The 27,462-nt window shown below is 43.3% G+C and overlaps 1 protein-coding gene and 1 long non-coding RNA gene across 6 annotated transcripts in view; both read right to left on the reverse strand.

Annotated features, from left to right (window-relative positions):
• The window catches only part of LSAMP (limbic system associated membrane protein), a 986,958-nt gene that overhangs the window by 848,805 nt on the left and 110,691 nt on the right, over positions 1-27,462 (reverse strand). The gene's annotated exons all lie outside the window — the stretch shown is intronic.
• LOC306802229 overlaps positions 1-27,462 on the reverse strand; it is a 117,137-nt gene that overhangs the window by 85,951 nt on the left and 3,724 nt on the right. For 4 of the 5 annotated variants that reach the window (XR_013774311.1, XR_013774312.1, XR_013774313.1 and 1 more), the window contains exon 3: positions 1,997-2,129. This is a non-coding gene — a long non-coding RNA (uncharacterized lncRNA). Of the gene's footprint in view, positions 1-1,996; positions 2,130-16,665; positions 16,930-27,462 lie in introns of those variants that run through there. The other variant, XR_013774315.1, reaches the window with a different exon arrangement.

Below are 27,462 nucleotides of genomic sequence, written 5' to 3' on the forward strand. Positions count from 1 at the left end.
ATTACACAGCTTTGTGACGATGTCACTGCACAAGGTGTCTCTGCCCTGGAATCGTCTGTCATGGCTACAATGTGCAACAGGGATCTGAATACATTAAAGTGTCAGGGAGGTGGGGATTCTAGGTTTTGGTCTGTCAGCTTCTGCGCTGAAAACTCTATTGTGTTCAGCTAATATACTACACTATCTGCTTTCATTTTTCACGTTTCTTCATGTGATGTACATCCTGAAACTAATCAGAGGGAAATGTCAGCTTTATACCAGCAATAACATTTGCAGCAAACTCAATCCAAAGGGATGAACCAAAGTCACAAAGAGTCCTACAGAAGACTGCTCCAGATAAGATAGCCAGATGAAAATTCTTGATACAGAGACAAGTCCAAAGCTTGGCATGCACAGGCCAGTAGCACAGGTGTTATGGAAAGACAGCTTGCCCCAGTCATGTAGCCTCCAGGATGCATGGAACAGGTATAAGCCTCACAATCTCTTTCAGGTAATATCTGCCCCAGATAATACAACAGCAAAAAGAACCAACTTTGCAGTACAAAACAGCTGTATTAAAGCTGCAAAACTGCTGGACTCAAGATGGAAAACATCAGAGTAGCATAAAACACAAATTCTTTATGTTCTCCTCTTCTGTTCCTTAGTCTCTTTCCCTTAGACTTAGTTGAGTGGTTCAAGTCTGTATCTCAAACTCAGCCTCCACATAGCTTCTCAAACCCTTAATATTCCATCTGGTCTGCTCAGTAAAAATGTTTTCTCACCCATTTCCTTATTTTGAAACAGAATCTCAGTCATCCAACAGAATTCCTTTGCAGAGACAGCAGGAATATCCCAGTAGGAATGCTAAGTAATGATGACCATGCTTGGGAAATGCCACATTATCATAAACCTCAATTTTTGGACATAAACAGAACAAAGAGCGCTTCTTGTTTTGCTAGCTAAACCCAGCAAGATAGTGCAGATAATCTGGAAAGCTTCTCTAAATAAACAGGAGCACAATACTGCAATTGTAGGCAGAAGCACATATACACCCTGTACAATAATATAAATTAAAATCACTTATTCAATACTGTCTCCTACTGTGAAAAGTTAAAAGAATTAAACTAATATGAAATTTTTTAGATGTTTCTGTATGACTAGAATTTATACATATACACAAAAGTATGTAGCTCACTTGTACTTGGTTTTCCAAATATGTTATTTGCTGGTCTCCCACACCAGCATTATGTGGTCTACCACATAATGCCTGTGGGCTTAAAAAGAGGAGAAGCAAACTGAACAATACACTATTTTTATGATCCTGGAAGCCAAATGCACAAACCCAAAGCTATTCCCTGGAGAGCTGTACGGGCTCAGTATGTAACAAGGTAGAAGGTATAGAGGCAGCCGTTAGGAACTTGAACAGCCAAAGAATGAACTGCAGCTTGCTGTATGCTAAGTCCATAAACACATAAATCTTGATTTCAAATGTTGTCATCAGGATTTCAGTGCCAAGTGGAAACAAGAGTGATAAAAATATATTTTCAAAACCACTTTGTCAGGCTCAGGTTATGCACCACAAGAATGTGGTGCCTGAAAGGGGAATCAGCCTGGCAGGCACACTTGCTGCTCCCACACAACTTGCACTGTAACTGTACTGGGGCACTACAGTTGCCACAAGACAGGAATTGCACCTGTGCCTATTCCAAGACCAGTACACCCTTCTGGCATCCAGGCTAAAGAGAGAATGCATGGGTAATGCTCAATGATCTCATTATAAACCAGCCTGAGGGAGAGGAATGGTGACAAATAAAGAATTAGATATGCTTTTGACTGCAGATGACATTCCATTAGCCCAGGCCAGGACAGCCATCTACATATGTATGCTGTAAGGACCCCACCACAGGAAATGACATATTGACATGGTATAAAGCAGTGCAGCTTAACCATTCCAATCACTGAATCACACAGTCACAAGACATCTCTTTTTCCAACATTTTTCCTAGCAAAGACTTACAAACAAACAGGAGAGCCGTGAATATCTGAGGTTGGACACCCTGCCCTGTGGCTTTTGAGCCAAGGAACACATCACCTTCTCAGTCCATCATGCCCCAGTACTCTGTGCATAAGAAAATCAAAGCTTCACTTACCTAGAAGACAAAAAGAGAGAGAAAATATGGTTAGTGGATGTTCCTGAAACATACAGATGCTGCTTATCTTTATTTCCCAGGTGGTTCCCACATCCTGGCACCTTGTTAGGATATTCCTGACATATTAAGAAACAGGAGTGATCTATGATAGCTCTCTTAGCATGGCCACTCTCTCTCTTCCCTGCTGTAATTGGTCTGTGGTGCCATTTAATTTTTTACAGATTATTCATTAAGAAAAGCAAAACTGAGCAGGTGTTTTAGGTGTTTTCATCAACATCTTGTTCTATCAATAAAAAAAATAAATAAAAAAAGCAAGCAGGAAGCTCCATAACAACATTAATCACATGGATGGGCACAAATTATTCTGACTGTGAACAGCAGGGTGCAGGTCTTGAAGTCTACCAAAAGAAACCACAGCAAGAAAAGATGTTGTTAAGGTAAGGATGCTTGAGTCACTCTGCCTTGTGGTTCTCTCATGTACTGTCTTAACTACATCTGCAATGAAAAGCCTTGGTAGTCTCGGTTTAGGCAAAGTAGGTTCTGACATGGTATAGAAGGAGGGAAGAGATGATTTTGAGGTCAGTACTGTCCCTGCATTTCAGGATTTTCCTGAAAAAAAGCATTTTGGTGTGGAACACAAGGACAAAACCAAAGATCTGTATGGCAAAGATCTATCACTTGAATGAGCCAGAGGGAGGACATAAGGGAGGTCTCTTAGGCAAGATTAGAGGAAGCTATACAGGTCTAAAGAATTTCTTTCATAGCATTTTCACAAACACCCAGAGAGCAGAAAGCATGTGTCACTTCCTTGAACACTGATTTATAGGTCTATAGCCAGGACCAGCAATCAACTAGGACTAAATCTTTGCAAGGCATAAATAACTAAACAAATTTTTTTTTTTTTTATTCTCAAGAGTTAACCTGCCTCTGAGAAGTAATTCAGATTTGCACAGAAGAGAGAAAACTGACCATACCAAGGGTCAGGTCCTGAGAAAGTAAGAGCCTCCTTTCACCAACAAAGTCAAATCAGTATGTTCATGTTCTGAAACTCTGTGTCACATTTTCCCCTGCTTGGTTCTACCAGTCCAGGATAGCACAGAGTGGTGCTTAAGCATCCCACACAAGCTTCATCTACCACCATGGGCTGCATTATTAGAACTGTAATGGAATATAGCTGCTATTACAGAATTCCCTGGAGGAGATGCATCCAGGCTTGCAAAGTATGGGGAAAGGAAGAATAGATTAATATACATTCATGGCACATTTGCAAAGAGATTACTTTGCTCATAGTAAGACTTGCACCTGTATAATTGTGTCACTTTCAAATTAATCATAATCATACTCTCAACCAATATATGATCTACAGAGTAGGCCTCATCCTTGGACTCTCATAATCAGGATAAAAATAGCTGGCTCTGAACGCAGTGAGATTTCTGCTGGTATGCAGGAGACAGTAAATCCCAGCTGACCCACTAAGCCTTGGTATTTTGTTTCTGCAAAGCGCTGGCGTGGAACATATCACTGCATAAGTAAGACCTGGTCTGTGCAACAGCAGCACTATAACATTTAGTGATAGATTCCTTTGCAGAACATGATGCAAGCAGCACAAGCCTTACTTTTCTGAGGAAAACTTAAGCTCAAAGAGCGGTTAAGTGATTTGCCAGCAGCTACATCATGCCTCTGTCATGTGGAGAGACACGGGACCTGTAACTCTTGGCTTCCCTGACGTGCACATTTAATTACTGGATATCTCCACACAGGAACAGCGACCACAAGCCCAGAGCAGCATCAGCCTGGAGCCTCCCCAGTGCCATGTCTGCCCCTCCTCTGCTGTCCCTTCCAAATGTCTCCCAGCCAAAGATGGATTTCTTAATTGTGTTATTAGCTGAATTATTAATTGATATGAAAACAGCATTTTACTGGGCATAAAGAGTCATTCGGAAATGAGATAAAATGTTCTCGGCACTGCATGCCTCCGAGCAGAGCTGGAGCAAGAGCTCTGACAGCTTGATTATTATGCACATTTGTGCAATCTGGTGAGCTTCCAACACAGGAGAGTGGAGTCCCCCAGTACTGTATCCATCAGGCCACATACCTCTCCTTTTCCTTTCTTCCCCCTGTCACTGACTGCTTTGCATTTATGTGGGAGACCTCAGGGATAAGTTTTTTCCTTTCTAATCCAGCTGTCATCACTGCAGAGCTACTAATTATAGCAGCAGTGGGCAAATAGTATTTTCCCTTCAGTCCTACACCAGGAAAGACAGTCTTCGTGCCTCTTTCCCAAAACCTCCTACACTGCAAAATGGAAAAGATCATTTCCCAAGACTCTCCTTGCTGGAAAGAAACTGCTTGCATTTCTCTGTCTACAAGTCCCTTGTCTTCCACTATGGAAATGGTGGCTTGTGTGTATATATATGTGTATATACACCTTTTTCTACAAAATGTTCTAATATTTCATGACAGAGTAGGGAGTGTGTGCATGTCTCAATGCCCTTTCAGCCTTTTTTCAAAACTGTGTCATTGGACATTATACCACTCCAGAGAGACCCTTTTTCCTGGTGCTGAGAGGGTTCACCTTAGTGGATGCTCACCATGTCATTTATTCCACTCCCTGGGTCTTCCACCTCTCCCATCCCCTTGCCAGCCCCCCAAGGCCTCACAGAGCTGCAGCAGGAGCAGAGCTGCCTGGCAGATGGTATCAATTAATTTTGAAACTCTGTTAAACCCCCACAATGTGTGTCCTTGTGGTAGGAGAGTGATAAACCTTTGGTAGTCCCCTCCTCTACTTTTCTTGAGCCCCTTCACTATCATCCCATCAATGGGAACCTACCCCCCTCAACCCACATCTCTAACACACAGCAAGAGGAACCAGAAGACACCAATGATCAATCCTGTCTCTTTCATGCAAACCTTGTAATTTAGCAATAACTACTCAACCACCATTGACCTGCTAATTAATCCATGGATTTTTTGTTGTGCCTTTAATTGTTGGCCCCGATATCTGAGTCACTTAGACTGCTCACTCTGTGCGAAGCCTAACCAACTAAATGCTACTTCAGCTCTGTAGTAATAAAACACTGAAATATATTGACTCCCTGCCAGCTCTTGCACTCGCTCTCTGCCTCTCTGCTTGCTGGCTGAGTGCTGGTGTGTGAAGGGAATATAGAGAGGGGAAAGCATCAGCCATGAGAGATGAAGTTTGGGACACAGGTGAGAGAAAGCAGTAATCACTCACCAGTGACAGGCCACCAAGGACAGCCTCTGATCCTTGTGACAGCCCTGCTCTGACAAACTCAAACGCACTGTTCCTCCATCCAAATGGACTTGATGGCTCTGAAAATGCACAGGCATGCTGGATCCTGCTTCTCTTCTGCTTTCTACCACTTAATGAGGAAATCCTTTTCCTCATGACTATCACTGTCACACTCACTATATATGTGTTTGACACAAAAAGCTAGATAGTATAGGTGAAATAATGACTCCATAGAATGGAGAGCCACATTTGAATTTTCTTGCTAGCACTGTCTGAGGATCTCTGTGCAAACATGCGTGAATCACCAAAAACGCAGTTTTCTGAAGTGACTTGCATTGCTTGGTGCCTTGCACTGATTAGAAATTTTGGGGGATGGAAGTGGCAGTTTGAAAGTCTGACATGGCAGGAGCTGCAGGCACTTGGCCTGTCTGGACAGTGACTGATTGCAAACCAGGCTTTCACAAGAGATGCCTGATAACATGGGTCACATTGGTGATGGGGGTGGGACAGAGATGAAGGAACTAATGGATGACAGTTTGGTGCTGAGAACAGAGGACTAGGAGGGGTTGTTAACCCGGTCAAGAAAATTCTCCATAAAAAGTATTAATTTTCATTTGGATAAAATCAAAATGGAAGCCCTGTCAGCAGCAGCTTATATTTACCCTCCCACATGAAAGCAAAGTGGAAAGCAATAAGCCCTTACAATTCCTGCCATAGCTTGCTGCCTTCACTTTCATCGTGGCTGATCTATAGCCCCAAGCCATTCCCAGTGCCCGCCTTGTGTCCTGCTGCAGGCACATCACACAACTGCCTTCCCAAAGAGCTTACAGGATCTGTTCAGCTAAGCCCCAGGAGCTACCAGCGACTGGTGGGAAAAACAGGCAACAGGGGCAGAGGTGTATCTCAGGGAACTGGTGAAGAGGAAGTAACTCCACAAAGTTTCTGTGCCTTCACTTTCCCCACGCTGGCACGTGGCTGTGGCAAAACAAGCAGTGGTGCCCTTGAAGAGCAAGGTCTCAGCACAGCTGGACAGACTCCAAGGAGATGGGGTTGCACTGGCCCTGTCACAAAAACCTACCATGCCCCCTACACCAACAGTATATTGACACTGTGACCACAATTCAGTAGCTCAAAAAGCATTATGTTAGCACACCCAAAATGCTGTGACAAGGGGGCAGTGACAGGACAGAGGCACTTATTGTCAGAGAAAGCTAATGGGAAAGCAGCCATATGGTGGCCCTATACTTCCTGATCTGAACACTGCTGTTTCCATGTAAACAGCAAGTGTTCCCAAGCCCTCTGCATCCTTCCATCCTTTTCTGTTTGTCTCTGAAAAGAGTGATGCCAGAGCATGTTTGGGATACAAAGACTGGCCAGAATAAGGCCTCCCAGCAACAACAGGTCACACTGGCAACTCCAAGGGGGTTTGGCAGCAGGATTTCTAAAAGTTTTCTTGAGGACTTCCTGGGATCTTATTGTCCTGATCTGCCCTCTCTTTTATAATACTGCAAATAATATTTTTGCAATGCAGGTTATTTGGGGTAATTTATGATGTCTTTCACTGCCAAGAGAGTCTATCAGCAGTGAATTTCCTGCTGGTCAACACTTCCAGACTTTGAACAAGTAAGATTTTTTTTCTGTGTTTCTCCAAACTGTATAAAGGCAGCATAGTTGTCTGGGAAAAAGCTGAGAATTGCCTGTTTGAGTGCTGGCACACACTGGGTTTGGAGATGCTGCACAGTCCATGCAAAATATTTCACTAAAAGAATGTTATTATCCTCATTGTCACTGAACTGCTTGATAAAAGATACCAAATTTAACTGAGTTGCCATAGGTGTGAGAAGAAACATTTTCTCTCAGTTACATCCTATCTTGTTCTTTAACAAAGTAATTATGACTGAGAGAATAATTTCCATCTTTACAAAAAGCAATGGACTACAAAGAGCTCACCATTTTTAGGCAGCATGGACCCTAGCCTAGTGTTTCACTGGAGATTTGCTTTCTGTTTGGAAACATACTGCTTTACCATCTTCATCCGAGTGTATGAGAACAGTCTAATGGCTGGAAGGTAAAGACCTCACACTTCAAATCTTCTTGAAGGGAGTGTTTTCAGTCTGTTCTCACTAAATCTATTTGCCTGCAGTCTGGTGAACTGCCTTGTCCAAGAGAGGAGGATGGAGCCCTTGTACCTGATGGCTGCCTGAAAGCCAGATGCCATCCTCAGGCAGGACTATAAGGATTGACTAAAAATTCTGCAGCTTGCTTCTCCTCTCTGTTCACATGCATTAAGAAGTCAGGAGATGCTGTACTGGTGCATCTCCCTGCCATTCCTATGTACAAAACAAGTCCTTAACACCAGGGACTGTGATTTATGTAAAGAGCCTCCACACTCAGGTTTTGCTGATTAAAGAGTTACTTCAATGGAGTAGACCTCAATGGAGTGCTTTAATCCCTGGTTGTAAAAACAGACCTTTGTTTAAATTAAATCTCAGCTCTTCCCTCCACAAAGAGACAGAGGAACCTGCACCTATGTTAGTTCAACTGCAAGAACATTGTGCTGCGGAACAGATACACCACATTGAAAGAGCTAAGCCACGGTGACTGGACCAACTTATTTCCAAGTGAACACATTCTCAGAGAGGAATGTTGTTTGCATGCAGGGTTTAAATGAAATTCAGCCCCTAACAGCTTTCTAATATATCTTTGGGTTTGTCCTATGGAGGTGCTGCCTCCACTCTTCCTCTCATTCCATTAGTTTTTCTTTGGAAAAAGAAGAATTATAGAGTAAAAGAAACAATAAACTAGTTCAGGACTGACACACAATGTTCAGTTTGATGTGTGATTTCCTACATTCCAACAGATCAATTAAGGGTGTTAAGAAAAATATCACTGCTTGGGACATACACAGGCAATAACAGCATGAAATAAAGAACCTTGCAAGGAGAGGGAGCAGCCAAATGGGAGCTTAAAGTATTTTTTACATCTGTGGTTGTTCCCCAGGAACTCTAAGCATTTAAATCAATCAGTAACACCCTACCTGGGCACCTTGCATGTGAATTTTTATTCACCAGCCTTCCTGACAGGCAAGAATGACTGTGCTCATTGGAAAGAGGAAAACAAGATTCAGTGAATTCCTCAAAATCAAACTTGAAGCCTCTAGCAGAGATGAGAATCAACACAGACTCTCCAAGTCTGGCACACAGTTTGTATTGGAAAGTAAAACAAAAAGTTGGGATTATTTTGCTTTGTGATTTGAGTCTCTACAGTCAATTCTACAGAATGAGTTGGGCCCTTCCCATCTTATCCAGACCCGGAGAGCTGCCCTACCCTATCCTCATACCTCAAAAAAACCATCAAATTCACATTTTACTGTGACACCACAATAGCACAACAGCATTGCAAGAGCACTTCCCAAGCTTCCAACCATCTGCCTATGATAAGAAACTTTCAGCATGGCTGGGAGAATCTGACAAAGATTATTTCAGCAGAAGGGAACTGCCTCATTCGAATTAAATCTTAGCCACCACTTCTCTTCAAGCAGATCCCACCTTGCCAAAGCCATATTGTCAACACAAGATCACTATTAGCTTTGAAACTCCTGCTTCCTAAACTAGGAGCAAGCTACCTGCAGCCTTCCTAGCTATTTGACCATGTTCTTGCAGAAGAGCAAATAATTAAAAAAAAAAAAAAAATCATCTCAATTGAAAGACTAGGGGACAGGAAGTAGAGTGGCATTTCCAAAGTGTCCTCTCCTCAATTCATTGTAGCAGGAGGAGGGAATGGTCCTGTTCAGAGAGAAACAGTCAGAATGATTGATTGCATCCATGCCACTGAAAGATTCTGATGAGAAAAACCCAGGCTCCTGCCTGTCATATTTTCAAAACTCCCAGATGCTGGCTTAGAGCCTTTCCCATTGCTTTCCTTAAGCCTCTGTTGAGGAGGAAGAGTGAAGATCTCAGAGACAGCATTTAGAGTCATAGACAGCTCGGCAAGAGACAATTTTTCACCCCATTAAATCCCTCTGCAGAATATTATCTGCTGGTTTTCCCTCTTTTTTTATGATTTTCTTATGATTATCTCCTGCTGTTTCTGTTCTCAGAAGCCAAATAAATAAATAGCAGTATAGCTGTCAGGAGCTTTAGCTGAGTAAGAAGGCCCTGCAGACAGCCTAGGTGGGCTGCCCCCCTCCTTGTCTTCAGAACTGCTGTCCTCCAGGTAGATTCAGGTTTCTGACACCTAATGGCAAGAGGGAATGGGAAGGGGCTAAGAGTGGAGACACTTGCATCTCTGCCCACATTTTACTCTGAAGACAAGGACACATCACTGTCTCATCTGTAAAAGACATGATGATGACGATGATGATGATGATAACAGCAAGTTGATGGAGGAGAAGGATTGTGAATATTTAACCTGTGCTTGGAGCATGTTTTTATCATAATCCAAAAGCACAAGTGAAAAAAAAAAAAAAGCCAGAGAGAGGTGAAGGGACTTACATGGGGTCACAAAGCCAGTCTGTTGCAGAAGAAGGAATAAAACCCAGCCAATCTGACAGCAAAACACTTATGTCTTTCCCATAAAACAATTCTGCCCTTCAAAAATAGAAATGTGCTTTTCTCTTGTGCATGCATCCTTTCTTCCCACCTTCCCTACTTTACCCTCTCCTCTGCCTAGTTTATTTATACAAGAGTTCCCAGGTGTGCTGAGCACTTCTCACATGAAAACAAAGACAAGTCTGTGTAGGGGGACCTACGAGTCTGGACAATGTGTTCATTTGGAGTTCAGGTATTCTTTTGCACACTCTTTTTCTGCACTGCCTAGGGATTCTGGCACCTTTGAGGCCATGTTTAATTCATCTCCTGTGCCTATGAGATCTTTTGCAAGTACTGATACTGTCTTTTTCATGAGCTTGGTGCTCAGATGCCAAGCTTTTTTCTTCTATATACAGTTGTCTTCTTCTTTCTACTTAGACAAAGCTCTTCCTCTACTCCAGCTTCCACCTTTGGTCTTACTTTTTATTGCCTTTTACTCCTTTTCTTTCAACATTATCTTCCTAGTTTTTACTTTATGAAAATACTTCTCTTTGCCTCCACTCAACCTTTTCTCTTTTATGATGTATCTTTACATCCTTCTTCAACTACCCTCCCAGCCTCCACATCTATCTCTGCCCATGCCTCTTGTCCTTCTCAACTTGTTAGGCATTGCTGGATCTTATAAAATAGATATCTTTGTAGGGGTGCACTGTGTATCAATAACATGATTAACTTCTCACAGCATATATACCAAAATGATTTATTTTTAACATAACTATTAGATGCTAAATCTCAGGGCAGTGCCAGCAGCTGAAAATAAACTAAGGTTTGCCAGTTTTGGACAAGGTGAAATACCTTAAACCAGCAGCTGCCTATTTGATTAACAGCTACTATTTAGAGAAATAAAGCATTTACTTCCTGTTTCTGTCACCTCATATAATACATAAAATAAAAAAGGCAGAGGAAGGATAAGAGACCCATGTCTAGGTATCTACTATTCCATGAACATGAAAAGGTCTCACTCTTCTAGCCGTTCTCTCATTATTTTCTAGACTTCAAACTTGAGTGCTGATGGGAACAAAAGTGAATCTACTTGCTTGGGGAAGAAGAAATTTCTTACTCTTTTATGTAGATAGTGTGATTTCAGTGAGAAAAGTGCCAACCCACTCCCAACTGTCATGGGGACTGGCTTTTTTTCCTGACAACACTTTGAGAACCCTAAGTTTTTGAAGAAGTTTTTGAAGACATGAAAACAGGGGCTTTGTGCCTTATCTTCTTTCTGATTGTGATCTTTTTCCTAGGACTGGAAAGAACAAGGATCAAGTCAGGTTCTTTGCACCTATTTACACAAATTTTCAGATGCTCCATCCACTTAATGCAATATTTTTCAACTACTCCATTCCCTCTATTAGGCACCATACCCACTGCAAAGGATTTTGTTGAGCTTAGGTTAAACCTCAAGATGTGATCATCAGAAGACAAAATTACCCCTCATGAAATTGGAGATCACAGTGTTTTCACACTTTCTACACCCATGCAATTGGTCAGTGAAGCAACTTCACAGCTACTCTAAGTTGTACCTAGATAGCCTGAACTGCTGCAATACAGGCAGACAACTGGATGTGCAAATACCAACAATCCCAAACTTAGCTTTAAAAATTAATTTTAAACTCCACCTTTTTTGCAATTGTTTACTTGGTTTCAAACACTTTGACCTCCCTTACCTATTGCTACTAAAAGTTATAAAAATATATTGCAATAACCACTGCCCTCAACCTGCAGGGCTAAGCTGATTTGTACCTGCTGCAGGAACCTCCGTCCTCCTTACCCTACAGAGCTCCCATCTATCTCTCTGAGCCCTCCACTGCTGCTTCTCTGGCCCCATGCACCTCAGCTCTGCTCCTCCCACATCTGTGACAGCCGGCACCCTGCCACCAGCAAGAGTCCAGTTCAGAGGAGGGACATTAACTTATCCAAATCTGGACCCAACACAAGCCAGAGAGAAGACAAAAGTAAACGGGTGAGGGAGATTGAGCTCTCTCTTTGTTGAGAACTTCTAGCTGCTTGTTCTTCTCCCCAACTGAAAAAACATGTCCAACACTGCCAAAACACTGCCACTTTTTTGTGGATTACATTGAGGAGCCTGTGGCTAATACCTGTGAAATTTCACCATGTCCAGGGAAGGCCAAACCACTCTGGAGCTGCCTGGGAGGAGTCTGAAGCAGCTGTGGGCATGGACCTTTCCTCAATAACCACAAAGCTCCTCAGGTAGCCACTCTATTCCCCCTTGAGAATTTGTCTGTCTCCAGAGAAAGCCCAAAGGCTGCAAGAGATGATGCAGAGAAGTTCTGGAGAGCTACAGGGAATGGACCTGCTGACAAAAACAAAACAAAATAAAACAAAACGAAACAAACTCAACTAACTAGGAAAACTGTGTTTCTGCTACCTGGAACTTTAGTTCTCTGTAGAAATCAAAACACTCTGACAGATGTATGAAAAAGCCCTGAAGAAATAAAAAGGAGAGCATGAGCCCCAACCACATCCTGCACCGCCTCCCCATATCGCAGGCGAAGGCAAGGGCAGCCAAGTGGAGAGCTCTTTCCTCAGGGTATAACAAGCAGGAGCTGCTGGAGCCACAGACAGGCAGAAGTATTTTTGGCAGGGATTAAATCAAGAATACTTAGGAACAGTCTGGCTAGCTAGAGAAAAAGCAGCCATAATGGGTAGTTCAGCCCGACATACATACCACCCCAAGGAAAATCAAACCAAATGATGACTGCCATCTCAGTACCTAGGTCCAAGCAAACATGCCTTAGGATCCAAACCACAAAGCACATCCCCTCAAGGGAGTTCTGCAGCTTTTTTCAGCTCTTTCTGTGCTTTACAGGCTATTGATACTACTTCATGATGATGTCTTAGAAGGCACCAGTTCCTCCCCACCAAGGGAAAAAAAATAGTGATACCTCAGGTGAGGAAAGGGATATGAAAAAGGGGCAAGGCAGGAACCCTGCTACAGGCACAAGGGTGGACTGCTAAGAACTGGGTGTCAAGTTTGCCAGACAGCATTAATGAGGATGCCCTGTTATTACAAGGTCAAGCCTCAAATCTCACCCTTCCTGCTCCAAGCTATAGTGGATCTTTGGCTGAGAAGGTGATTGAGGACCCAATTTCAGAGCTTGTTGGAGAAGACTGGCTGGCCTAAACCCTTGTGATAACTTGGGTTACTGACAGGGGACTCTCTACAGAGAGTCTGGCCAGCCTAAATGGGTGTCTGGGCATCAAACATAGCTGGGTGGCAGCACAGCACCAGGGAAAGCAAGAGGGCAGAAACCATCAGAGAGCTAAGGCTACTGAAATGTTGGCAGGCAAAGACAGCACTGCAGGACAGCAAGCCAAGGGGAAACACAGACCAGCCCAGCCACTGGCTGTGCTATGAGAGCATTGGTGCCATGAGCAATAGAGCATGGCAAGACCTCCAGAAACAGTGGCCAGTACCTAACTAAAAGTCCACCCACTGGCACAAAGCTGGAAGAGCTGGGCAGAAGCCCAGGAAGCAGAGATGAACCATGCTCTTGGGCGAGCCAGGTGAGGAAGGGGAAAAGGCAGCTGCTTCATGCAACCTACACTTTCCAGACCTTTTATATGCAGCCGTCCTCTACCCAGACACAAGATCTGGCACTCCAGCAGAAGAATTTCCCAGGCAGAACAGAGGATAGTGGGGTAAAGCAGTGAGAGCACATTGTTTGTACTGAGCACTGATACAGATCTGCTGGGACACTGGGAGGTTTGATAAAGGAAATGGAGAATACACAGTGGGACCAAGAAGCCATTGTGCCCAATCCCATGTGAAGACAGACCAAAACTGCAGACCCTGCTGTAGATGTTATACAAGGTACAAGGCAAGGGACAGTCACTGAACCCCAGAGAGGAAGAAAAATAATCTTCAGGCTGAAACAAGGCTGCTGGCACACAAAACCACCACTTCTTTTCTCAGCAATCATCAGGCTTGTATATTGTATTTGTGTGCTGCTATTTTTTTCCTCCACATTTTCCAATAACCAAGAAACTCAGTTTGGGAAGATGTTGCACAGATCTGTGTTTCTTCTTACCCTATTTCTGCCATGGACCAGCTCAGAAATGAGTTTTACCCCCGTGACCTCCAAGAAGCTTTCACACTAAAAGAGTATTGCTGAGCACCTGTCACTACAGGAAAACCAGCATTGAACCACTGATGAAGAGCTCAACTGTGCCTTGTTCAGATAATACCTTAACTAGCTTCAGTGAAAGCATTGCAGGAGTGCAGTGAACAGCCTCCATCCCTAGTGTAGAAATACAACTGCCACTCTCGTGAAGCTACAGCTAAATGGGAATTGAGCTGTTCCCTTCCACTGCACTGTCGAATGTAATTTACTCCCTGGCATTGTGTGATCAAGCAAAAGACGTGCAATAACATACATAGCAGCTTATCCCAGAGAATGGCAACTTCACCTCTTCAGCTTCTAACTGAGTCTGACTGCAACTTCAGACATGTATCTATACCTCTGCTGCAGTGTTCCCATCCCTAGCACTCATAGTGCAGCGGCAAAGACAGCAGCAAAGGTCTTTGGTTGAAACTGGGGAAATGAGCATGACAGTAAAGGCAAAATCCCAAGACTTTGCTCTGGAAGAGTAAAAGCTGCTTGGAGCATCATGTAAATTCATAGCAAGAAGAAATAAGGGTGAATTTTATACATTTCTGTTATTCCATCTTTGCAATAATGTTTATTGACATGTTTGAATGGAGCACAAGCTATAGTTCCTTTCAACTGCCTGTGAAAATGGAACATTTGTCAAGAAAAAAACCTTACAAGAACTTAGCATCTCTTCTCTTCCCTGTTAGTTGGGAAATACTAGAAAAGGCCAGAAGCACCAGGGAAAAGGTATCCACCAAGATGCCCAGGGTGCCTTGGCTAGCAATCCCCAAGGTGAAGAGAGGCAAAGCTCAGCAGGTTAATGAAGAGCATCTTAACTTTGCATTGACACTCATGCACAGACTAAAAATATGTATGCACATCAATTACAGGATCCCTATGAGGTGCAATAAATTTAGCCTTGCATGGCCAGAGAAATAGACTACAAACCTGTCTCACTGAAGGCACTTGGCATGGCTTTAGCCAAGGTACCCTGTAAGAACTTGGCCGTGACTTTCCTTGACATGCAGAAATGCCCTTGCTCCGCCTTTCCACCAAGCCCTGTTTCATGAGGTGAAGAGCCTCTTCTAACTCCTCTGAATATTAAAGACCCCTGAAGACATGCAGCACATTTAAAATTCATTAAATGCAAAAGACATTTCTTTCAGGAGCTACCATGTCAGAACTGAATGTCCCAAATTTTGACAAGGCTTGGACTCAGCTCCGAGTCTGGTCTGCTACAGATGCAGAAACAACTTCAAGTCTTTCCACAGCAAAACTTCTGTATTTGAACCCTGTGCTGAGCTTTAAACAGCTGATGCTTCCAAATGTATCATGCTCCGTGATTCTGCTTCAGGGACACTTCACCTCTCATCACCTTATTTACACTAAAAACTCTTGGTATGGGGCTACTTCTGTTCCAAAAAAATGTAACTACCACACAGCTCATGCATTTCAGTCCCCTCTCTGTAGGCACCACTCTCTTACCCTGTCCTAGCAGCAGCTCTGCCAGTACTGCTCATTCCTGAGTGAGTATTATTCCAGTCATACATCTTCTCTGCATGTGGCACTCGTTACTGGACAAACCAGACATAGCCCTGTGGTCCCCTCCCTCCCTATCCTACAATGTCACTTTTCATTAAGCTTCATAAGCCATTCAAGTGACAATTCTCTCTGCATTCATTGCTGCACCAACCCAGGGAGTAGGAATGGCCTCTGGTTAACATTGCATCACTGCTGTGGCTTTGTTTTTATGCATGTTGATCAGAAATTACCTGGCTTAGAGAAAGTAATTTAGTGATAAATGATTGCTTGTTCAGAGATAGCTAGTTTCAGCCATAGCTGCCAGGTATTAATTTATTTGTCAATCCTTTCAGATCTTCTGCACTGATGAGCAGTTCCCAGCTCTGGAAAGTGAAGCCCCCTCTTTAGAGGGCAAGGAAGAGAGCAAAGAACTTATTCCACACCTTTTCAGCTACATTTGCAAGGTGCTCTTAAAGCAAGGAGGACCAACTGGGAGGAATTAGTGAGGGCCAGGGTTCCAGCATTGACCTTCAAAGGGGCTTTTGAATAGACCTCAGAAGCAGGAAAAACACAGATTTAAGTTTCACAAGTACCTGGGAATGTCTGGATGAAACGCTGAGTGGGAACATGGCAGCTCATATAAAAAATTCAAAATTCTTCTACTGCTACCAGCTTTCGCTGAATTTTCAACAGAAGCATTTCTACAATGAAATTTTTGGACATAGAGGAGCTAAAAGAGTAGCGGGACTGCTCACCTAGGACATGCAGCTCTCAAGATCCAGTTCCTCTTCTGCAACAGGAATTCAAAGTTCAGGCCGTCTACCTTTTCTGAGCAGCGACACCTCCCTTTGGTACAATAACTCTTTATAAAGACTAGGAACTTTACACCCCTTTTAGACCCTCCAGTGTTTTTCCCTAGGAAAGAGGAACCCAGAAAAACAACAACAGCTTTCCAATACCAGGACAAAGAATGCCCTGGTTTCCAAGCAGGAGTGTTTAAAGAATGTAACCTCCAGTTTCTTTGGGACATGGCACAAAATCAGTTAGTCAACCAAGCCTGCTTGTTTGCAGAATGCTCATGATTTAAGTAAGGATTGGCACATGTAGCTCACCGGTCAGACAGCACTTCTCCAGATAAGGGGAGCTCCCAGAAACCATGGGATGAATCTGAACTCTACATGAAAACAGTTCTGAAATTCTATGGCACATCATTTGATACATGGATCTAACTTTCCCATTTGTGGTTCCCAGATGTGAAGAAGTCACAACATTCATCAAAATTTGAAACTTGCAGGCTATTTTCATCATGCCAGTCAGAATTCAAACTGTGGAAAAAAATCATCAGTCTTGTGTTGGATTTAGTATACCATTATAGGACACTAGAAAAACCCATGGTTTTAAATAATTGTCCAATGAAGAAGTTTAAAGAGCAGACAGATATTCAAGCCATTATCAGAGTCCTGATAATGAACTGCACTCACACAGTGGTCTTCACACAAGCTCCTCTTGAAAAAACTTGAAGTAGTTTGCTGGTGTTTCCTGATGTGTGCCATGTGCAGGGTTCCTGGAGAAAACTGCTTCCTTTTGTGGCAGGAAAATTCTCATTCTCATTGGAGCAAAATGTCTGCATGTTCCCTTTCCCTCCACTCCCTGCTGGGCTGCAGTCTTGTTTTCTTGAACCACTCAAGTTGGAGACTCCAGCAGTGAGTCAGTGACAGATTGTGACCTGCCTTACTGAACCCTGCAGGTAACAGGGCAGCATGCATGTGTTGTCTTGAAAGCAGATAGAGAAGGCAGGTGGGACCTCTCCTCCAAACCTCTCTTCTTTCCAGCCTACCTTGCTTCCTTTCATCCTTCCCTTGCTCTTCTTTTCTTCCTCTCCTACAAGCCAGGGAGAGTCAGTATTTGGAAATAATTCCTCTGACTTGGCCCTAACTCCCCTCTTCCTTATTGTATTGGTTTTAGCTGGGGTAGCATTAATTTTCTTCATAGTAACTTGTGTTGGACTGTATTTTGGATTTGTACTAGAAACAGTGCTGATAACAGAAATGTTTTAGTTACTGTTTTAGTTACTGTCAAGCAGAGCTTACATGAGACCTGCTTCTGACAACACCCACCAGTGAGAAAGCTGGGGGTGCATAAGAAGTTGGGAGGGGGCACAGCTGAGACAGCTAATCCCAACTGACCAAAGGGATATCCTGTACCATAGGATGTCATGCCCAGCATAGAAAGTAGGGGAGACATTGGCTAGGGGCTGCTGCTCAGGGATTGGCTGGGTATCAGTGGGTTAGAGGTGAGAAACTGATTTAATTTGCATCACTTGACTATGTTGGGTTTTATTTATTGTGTATCAAACTTCTTTTATCTCAACCCATGAGTTTCCTCACTCTTAACTCTTCCAACACTTTTGTTTCCCCCATCCTGCAGGAGGAGACTAACTGAGCAGCTGTGTCACTCTCAGTTGCCAGCTGGGGTTAAACCATAACACTTGTGACCATGTCTCAGGCAGAGCCTTAATGGCTGTTGGATAAAATGGCCTGAGGAGGAGCAGGGCTGCCCTTCCAGTTGCAGCTGGGATGGCTTCTCCCTCTACTCAAATGAGGAATAGTGATGAGGAGGGATCACCTGCACTGCCTCTGGACCTCAGCTGTGACAACTTGCCATGGGCACAGGCATCCTGCCCAGGGCCAGCTGGGACTCCTGCAGGTGCGAGGGCACTGGCGAGAGCTCAGGCAGATTCCCACGCCTCGGGAGCGTCACTGAGAGCTGTTCCCCCTCCTTTGGAGCCGGCAGGTTTACAAGCCTCTAATTCCCAGCTACAAGCACTGCTCCCCGTGCCAAGGAAGCAGCGGCGCGTGCTGTCATTCACGCGGCTGGAAGGCCGCTCCTGCCAGCGTTTGTGGCTATCGGACCAGCTGCTCGGGGCTGGGAGCAGATGGCAGGATGGCACACCTGACAGGGAGCAGACCTTCCAAGGACGAAGGGGGTGCATGAGTTTGTGTGCAGCATGACCAGCCACAATTCCCAGTCATGCAAAGACAGAGCAAATGTACCCACCTCTCCCTCTCTCCACCCCCCAAGTTGTAAGAAGAGATTTTTCACATTAGGGTACACTTGGACAGTTGTCATTGATGCCTCTACAATTGTACACTTTCCTCACCTCAGACAAAATGCCCTTTGTTTGATCAAATTACCAAGCATATGGAGCTAATTATCAAGCAAAATCCCAGTTCAGCCTTTCCCATGAGATGTAAAAGCAGTTTTCAGGAGGTCTCAGCTACTTTAAGCCCAATCCAACTCCCAGAAACAACAGCATTGAAAAAGGCGAGAGCTCCAGTCAAAAGTGAGTATACTCCTGCAGATTTAGTCCATTCTGAAAAGAGGTGAGGACAGAGCACAGGCTACAGAAGTTAATCCCAGTTCTAGCTCCTCATCTTCCCATCTTTTCCAGATGAAGTTAACGAAATGAATGAATATGAAACATCACAGAATGCAAGAGATATAAAACTGTGATTATGTCGCATACAATCCATCCCAAAGAACTGATATGTGAGCACACATACATTTAAATATTTGAAAAGCATCTTTTACAATGAATATCAAAATGACTTACAATCCAAGTCAGAGAAAAATGCCCTTACTTCTCCCTATCTCCCTTTTCTCATTACAGAGATAAATCCCGGGTGCATCTCTCAGTTGCAGAGGGAGTCTGAAGAATATATATATATAAAAAATATATATGTGTATGTATAAAATATACAACAGTAATAATCTCAATAATTTTAAGAGAAGCTTGCTGCATAATACAGGCAGTCTGGGAGACGAGAAACTCTGGGTAATAGCTGGTCTCCCCCTCCCATCGGCAAAATGGAAGGGAAAAGATACCAGGGAATAAATGCATAGGCCTGTATTGTGTACCAGATAGTGAAAGGAAGGCAGGAAGAAAGGAGCTTGAAGGATGGTCACACATATGTGCCAATAGTCTGTGGTCCAGCAACTATGGACAGCCAGCACTGTCAACACCACAGAAGAGAGCAATTCCTATACCAAGATTTAAAATCATGTCAATTATAGACTAGCTCTCTTTCCATTGCTTTCTTGGTTTATAATGAAAACTGAAATGAATCCTGACTTCGGAAGCTCAGTCTTGTTTGTTTTTCACTTTTTGTTGCTTCTTTTCTGCCAACCCCCCCAGCTACTGTGGAACTCAATCAAAAATCTTGGCAGCACTGCAACCCTGCTGCTTCCACACATCACAGGGGATGATCTGACTTGGGGGGTGTAATTCACACTCACACACACTGAGATGGAGATGTGTTGCTCTTTTAATTAGAGGGCTACACCTGTATTCCCAACTCTGGCCACACCTGAAAACATATGCAACAGCACAACTATATCTCAATGTACTTGTCTTGTTCTTCTCTGTGATTCTGAATAAATTCAAGGTGAGTTACTTGGACAGGTTTTGTAGTTGAATCTCTCAATTTTGAAGTGCTTTTTCCTATGTAAATACATACACATCTGTAGGTTTCGATTTAAATGCTTTCACTGTCAACATGTGAACCCTACTGTATGTGCACCTCTGCATCAGCCCCCTGGTACCATGCAAGGGCCTGAAGGCTGCAACACCTTTCACTGGAGCAACACACATTGTCCTGCCTACACAAGGCTGAAGAATCCTGTAAGTACTCCAACAAATATTCACAACCCTGAATCACACCAACATCTTTAATCAGGATTCTAGAAAACAGAAAGGATTTCCAAACAATAAGAAAAGTTCATTTCCCCCCTTCTTTTTGTCATTAACGAGCCTCAAGGGTGGTTGCAAGCCATATTTTCAAGCCTTGCTCTGTCACCAAAACCACAAAAGGTTGAGAACAATTTGCTTTCAGAAGAAGGGGCATCCCGTAAAGCACAAATTATCATTGAGACACATGATCAAAAATTCCAGAATTGGTAGCACTGCAATTGCCTTCTGTATAGAAACCAGGATACAAAGACAGTCCTGTGAAGTGGCTTTTCAAAGCGTCACAATAAATAAGGGGAACAGTGAGAAATGAAGCATAAATCTCCTGACTCACAAACGTGCTTTTCCAACCAGACCAGGCTGTCATTATAACATGTACCCTCAGGACCCTGTGCACCCAAATAAATAGTTCTCTGTTGCATTTCTAACCATGCACACAGTGGACGCCAGAATTCTATAGCTGCACTTGGCATGTACGGAGCACACAGTCATCTCCTCCCGTGGATGCACCTCTGTGTTTATACAGCTGTACACACCTTTCCATGAATGTATCCAGCAGCAAAGCACAATGCCCGGGAAGTTATAAGCACATGCCAAAACTCCCACATATGCAGGATGCCACAGTCCAGCACATGTGCCCTGGATAACTGAACAGAGCCCTGTGCCTCAGCTATGTCTCTTACAATCTGAGCTTTGTATAAAGCACTTCTCCTCAGCTTTGCCTCTCTTGCATAGAACCAGGTGTTGAACAAATGATCAGCCACATGTAATGTAACTTTAAATGCAAGTTTGTGTATTGGCTCTGGGAACAAGACTGAGAGATGCAGTTGAAAGGAACACAGTCACTCTGAGTACAGGATCTGCATAAATCACTGTCCAGTATATTCATTCCTATTGACAGATTAATTCCTTTCTCAGGTTTTGCTTAAAAATGTACCACTGAATACTAATAACTGTTCCCAGAGCTGCAATAATGTCACTCAAATCAGGGTGAAAGATGCCAGAGGGAATGATCTATGGCCTTCTTGATAGGGGAAGCTCCCAACTGCTCAGGGTCCCTAGGGTGGCAGCTGGCAGCAGTGAGTGGAATGAGCCACCTCCTCACCCTTGTGAGTGGATGGGATGAGCCAAGTCTCTAACAGTGGCAGGGTTGCTCTGTAAGAAAGAGTGCAGAAACTCTCTTTTAGACCTGGAAGAAAACCTCCCATCAGCTGTCAGAGGAGAATTGGAAATAGCAAGGCAAATCTTCACCTCCCCATAAAACTAGCTGCGTATGTGACACAGAAAAGCTGGTGGCCTGAGAGGTTAGGCAGGTAGCAGAGCAAGGAATCTCTAATGTTTCCCAGCCCCAGATGATTTCTTAGGTGCATTACATTCTCTGCACCTGAAAAAGAAAGAATGCAAAGATATTTCCCCTTAATCAAGCTTCCCAACCGAGGTGTCAGGCACAGAGAAATCACTTGTCACTCCCGTGCTTCCCAGCATGCGCTCGCTGCACCAAGGAACAGAGGGCAAAGTGATTACAGAATTAAGTGATACTGGTACAGCAGCCAGAGAGTGGCCAAGATTTACCTGTCACTCGGAAGAAAACTCCATTTCATTTCATGATTTACTAAGAGTGAAAGTTAGAGTGGTAGAGCCTGGCCAAGTTCTGGGATCCATACACAGGCAATGTCAAATCATCAGCCTGTGACAGCCTGGACCAGGCAACTTAACCTTTCTCTGGGCAAGGCAAGAGCAGCTGCAGGGTAATCCCTTGGTTCAGGCTTAGGACAGACTCCTAGACTCCTATCAGACTTCATCACTGCCTGCCAGTCAACTGAAGGACCAGCCTAATACTTTCACAGAGGAGCAGAAGCAGTGTTTTCTGGGAATCAAGATAATGGCATTAGTCCTGCAGGGCTGGAAAAAGTGGCTTCCACCATCTTCATGGTGGTTGAATAAAAACAGCAAGTCTGAAGAGAAATGGATGTTTAAGCTCTGAGCAACCCAGTGGGTTTTTTGCTGATGACAGCACCAGGTCCATCTTGGCAAGGTCTGTCACAGGTGATGATGAAGTGCAAGAGCAGAGAAAAAGGCCCAGCTAGCACACTTCCTCTACTCTCTCTCTTTCAAGCTGGCAGCTTGCACCAGGCTGTCTCCAGCAGCAGAACTGTCAGGACTGTGGGACTCATAGTGCTGCATCTGCCCCTGCTGACGACCAATGACCCTTAAGGTAAAATATGTTTTGGCCCATATACTTTCTTCAGTGAAAACACTCCTTTTTCTCTCCAAGGAAAGTTTTGACCTCTATCACTCCTAGCTCTCTACTCCACTTACTCATACAGAGATATGATCAAAAGCTCTTGGGACAGAGACCTCAAAAATAACATCTTGCTCTGCTATTTTTTAAGTGCACACCTCCATCTTACTTCACCTCATCAGACTTCCCTTCTCCTCCTAGAATCCCATCTGTCGCTGTCCATGACTGCTTCTCTTCCTTCTCCAAACTGTCCTTCCCAGTTATACACTGGTTGGATGGTTTAATCAGAATAAATACCCATTACACCTTCTTTTCAAATTATCATAGCCTCTTTGTTACAGTTTCACTCTGATTCCTCCCCATGTTTTTGATCATGGTGCTTCCATTCCACCAGAACTGAGAACTCAGAAGGGCAAGTGATGAGCTCCTTCTAAAAGACATAAATCAGCAATTTCACAGGAAATGAGGGGAGTACTTGGATGAAAATCTAAAGTTTGCAGCTGGCTGGCTGTTTTTTCTCTAGTTGGCTGAACCAAACTCTAGAGCTGGACAGCTCTCAATTTGGAGAAAAACCCAGTTCATTTGACTCTATTTCAGGTTGTAAAAAACATTAGTACAACACTTTTAAAAGCCAGGTGTACCTGAAGGCAGATTAATCCCTAAGTGCCATGAATCAATGCAATGTGGTTTCATACTGCAATGATAACCATTCTCAGGCTCTTTATCTGTCAGCCAGTTTTGCACCTATTGATTGCATCCCATCATAAATGCAAAAGCACCTTAGTGGCAAACAGGGCCTCTCCCCTATCCTGTTTCAGTGCCAAGGGCACACTGCCTTCCAGTTTGGTGTAATGGTCCCAACCTTGCACAGCTCTGAGTACACAAGCTTCTGCTTGCTGTCCATATTATAATAATTTTGATGCTCTGCTATGTCTCCATCTTTTCTCATTCCTCCCTTCCATGTTAGATGCTGTGCTTTCTTCTATTTAGACTAAGTCCTTGATATCCAGCAATGAACAATTACCTTTGTTCTCTTCCTGCTTCTTCAGTTTCTTTCCTTGGCCTTTTTTCCTTCTCTTCCTGGCTACATTCACCTGTATCTCTGCCTGTACACACACTATACATTTTAATCCCTGATACTTCTCTTTCATGTGTTTCCCTACTTTCAAGCTCTTCTATCAGTCTTTTGCTTTTCCACTTCTATAATCTGAATTGCCTTGTCTTTGCCGTTTTTAAGTAAAATTGAGACTGTCCATGAACAGTTGAAAAGTACCACCCTGGATTGTATTAAAATCTTTCAAAATGAGCCTTGAGGCTCAGTTAAAGCCTATTCCCCTAAGAGTAGCTACACAAAAAGGTTTGTACCAGTTACAGATATAGTTTGTTTTATACAGACACACACACACACACTTGTCTGTTCTACTTTCTCTTCAAACATTAAATAAAATACTATTCAGATTATCTTCCCTGTCCTGTGGGCCACTGCTAGGCAGAGCTGAAGAGTAAACACAAATTTACTTGTTTCCAACACTTCTGATTTGGCCGACACATGGCTTCTCTATGTGCATTCACAGCTGTGATACACCAAACACCACATAATTGATCTTACTTATGTTGCAGGTAAACTCCTGAGACTGCTTATTTTAAATAGAGATTTGTGACACCGCTTCTGCAGAAGTGAGGCAAACCCACAGTGCTGGTGGGAGCTGACGGTACAGCCAATCATCTTACTTAGGTGAAATATGTTCAATCAAGTAAGCTTGGATTTGACATTTTTACTTCAACATTCACCTGCAAACAGCTAGAAAACCAAGGGGCTAAGCCTGGCTCCACAAAAGAAAAAACATGGCCACATATGATATATATCTTGATAAATGGGAGGACCAGGGGATTATAAAGCAAAGAACTTAGCTTTGGTTCCCAGAACAGACAGGAACAAATAACAAGACTACTTTCAAGCACCTGCAAGATAACAAGGAGATGAGTAACAGGCAACACGCACTTGTCAAGTAAAATCATGTCAAACCAATCTAATTTTCTTCAGTGAAAGGGTAATGGGTCTTGTGGACAGCAGAAAAACAGTTTAGTCATATATCCTGACCTTAGTAGGCTTTCTGGCACCTTTTCTCCAAACATCCCTACAGGCAAGCTCAGAAAATATGGTCTAGATGAACGCACTATGAAAAGGCTATACAACTTGTTGGAAAACTGTACTCAGAAAGTAGTTACCAACAGCTCACTGTCAACATGCAAGGATACACCAGTGGGGTTTCTGCATGGATATGTTTGAAGTCTGGTGATAGTCTATATTTTCATTAATGACCAGGATAAAATCTGTTTATTAAATTTGCAGATGGCAGCAAGATGAGCCAGGAGAACATGTGGAAGATAGGTATGGAATCAAAAATCATCTCATCTACAACATGAACTGATATGGGCATGTGCAAGGTATTCTGCTTTGGCAGGAATAACAGTCTCCATTGACAGAACATGAATAATCAGGCCATTAGCTTCCTAGCAGAAAAGGGGCTTACACGATAAAAGCCAACAGTAGACCATAAGCTCAGCATGAATCACCACTGTCTTACTAGACAGGAAGAAGGAAATACAATAGAGGTGTACAAGGATGAAATCTGCAAGACACAGAAACTATCTTTACCCAACAATAGTGGGAGTGAGCCAGAGTACTGTGTCCACCTTGGGAGAATAAAGCCCCAAGGGAACTGTGGCCCTGCTGCAGAGACCTGAGGAAGGCAATGACAATAACCATAAGCTGAGAAAACAATTTCTCTGGGAGCTTGAGTGCATTGGAGCAGTTTACTTTTAGATGACAAAGAAAAAGATGAGACATTAGACAGTTTTCAAAAGGTTTCAGAAAAAAAATACAATAGATTGTTCTGCATACTGATGACAAATACAACAAGAAAAATGGGGGTTAAATTGCAGAAAAAGAGATTAAGGTCAGAAGTCACCTCTGAGCTCTACCAGTAAAAGCATTAAGCACTGGAAAAAAATTGTTATGTGTTGCAGAGACCCCACCAATAGAAGGTTGGTGACCAATAGAGTCAACTAGAGCAACATATCAGGAAACAGCCAAGTAAAGCTGATCTGGTCTTTCAGCAGTGGGATGAATGAGATCCTCCACCCTGGTTACTTCTACCCATCTCATCATAGTTTCTCTCCCACATGAAACATTAATCCATGTACAATCCTTTCCTCACCATCCTTGCTTACATACATGCAAGTTATGAGAAGTCAGGCAGGCTGCTGTTCCGTCTGCTGGCACATCACAGTGCTGCCAGTGCTTTGTGTGGTGACAGTGACAAGCCTGCATGCATCTCCAGAACTGGACAGTGGGGATGGCTTAAAACTTTTCTTTCCATCTGATTAAGTAGATCAGCTTATGGTACAATGTATAAGGGATTTACTTTTTGGCATCACTGAGGATGACCCCAGCAATGTAAGAAGTTAAGGCAGCAGATCCCAAAATAGGGGTCTTGACTCCAACAAAAAAGTTGGAAATCTTGCAGGAAAGATCACTGCCCCAGAAAATGGAGCATCAAGAAGAAAAGTTTCCAAAACTTCCTGAGCTAAGGGGTTTTTCTCCAAGATCTGACAACTTCCCCTCTAAACTGAAAGCTGTTTCGTGACGCAAATCCTGTATCGAGTAGTGGCCTTTGTAACACTATATTCCTCTGCAGTATAAGGAGCAGCAGCACAAACACAAGCTCCTATAGCAGTGACCTGGGTTATCAGGCAAGTCTGTGATTAGACCTGCTCATAAAATGGAATTTTGTCCATGGGGAAATCACACTGTCCAACACTTTCCAACCAAAAGCACTCTGTCTGTACATTCCTATCCTCTTTGCCTGTAAGTGGCTACAACAGGCACTACTGACTGGGGACCAATTACAGGGGCCAGTCCTAGCACCAGTACTTAGATATTTTCCCTGTGTATGTCCCAGGCTTAGCTGTATGGGATCTAGGTAGTCTGGACTTTAAAGGTAAATCACAGGATAACAGCAGAATGCCAGAGCATTTTTCATGACCTTTCTAATGAAGATATTCAGATCTCAAAATGCTACCAGCTGAAAGGACAGTCATGCCTTCTCTAACAGCTCTGTAGTGGGAATATGAATGACTTTGCACTACATAAAAGGTATAAATGCCAATGGGAGAGAAAAATGGCTTGGGTCAGTCCAAATGCATCTCATTAAGGAAGAAATAACAGCAAGAAAAACAAGAAAATGAAGGGTTGGGTTGAAGGACTACTTAGCTCAGACTGTGATACCCCATAAAATTCTCACCAACAAAATGCATGATTCCTTATCTCGCATGCCTTTGCACGTGTGAAACATGCAAAATAACTTCAGGATTAAATGCCTGCAATCATACCTGCTTGTACAGATGTACACATGCATGCCTCCTAGTAAACAGAGCTACTGCTTTGTGAGGCCACTTCCCTTTCTGTGCTTTTCTGAACCTCTGCTGATTTCTTCTCGTGGAGTTTCCAGATGTGTCCTTATTGAAATGGCGGCTAAGTGTTTCCCTGGACCCTCACATGGTTAAGCACTTAGACACTGTCACAATGGGAAACACCTTTTACAATTCAATTTGATCTTTCTCAAGGATTACTAGCAGCACCCCCTCTCACTGTGGCGAAATGTTAGGCTGCAATAAATGATTTCACTGTAAGAGGTTTTAACCATCGTAAGCATCAAAATGGCTTTGCAATGGCTATGAGTAGATTTAATTCAGAAGTTTGACAGTCCCATGTGCTCAACAGCACACCAAATGATTCAGTAACGATAGTGTACATATCTCCCCAGGGGACCCCAGTGTGCAGATGCACAGAGCTTGCAGCCCCAT

This window comes from Erithacus rubecula, assembly GCF_903797595.1.
Source record: "Erithacus rubecula genome assembly, chromosome: 1".
Taxonomy (NCBI): Eukaryota; Metazoa; Chordata; class Aves; order Passeriformes; family Muscicapidae; genus Erithacus; species Erithacus rubecula.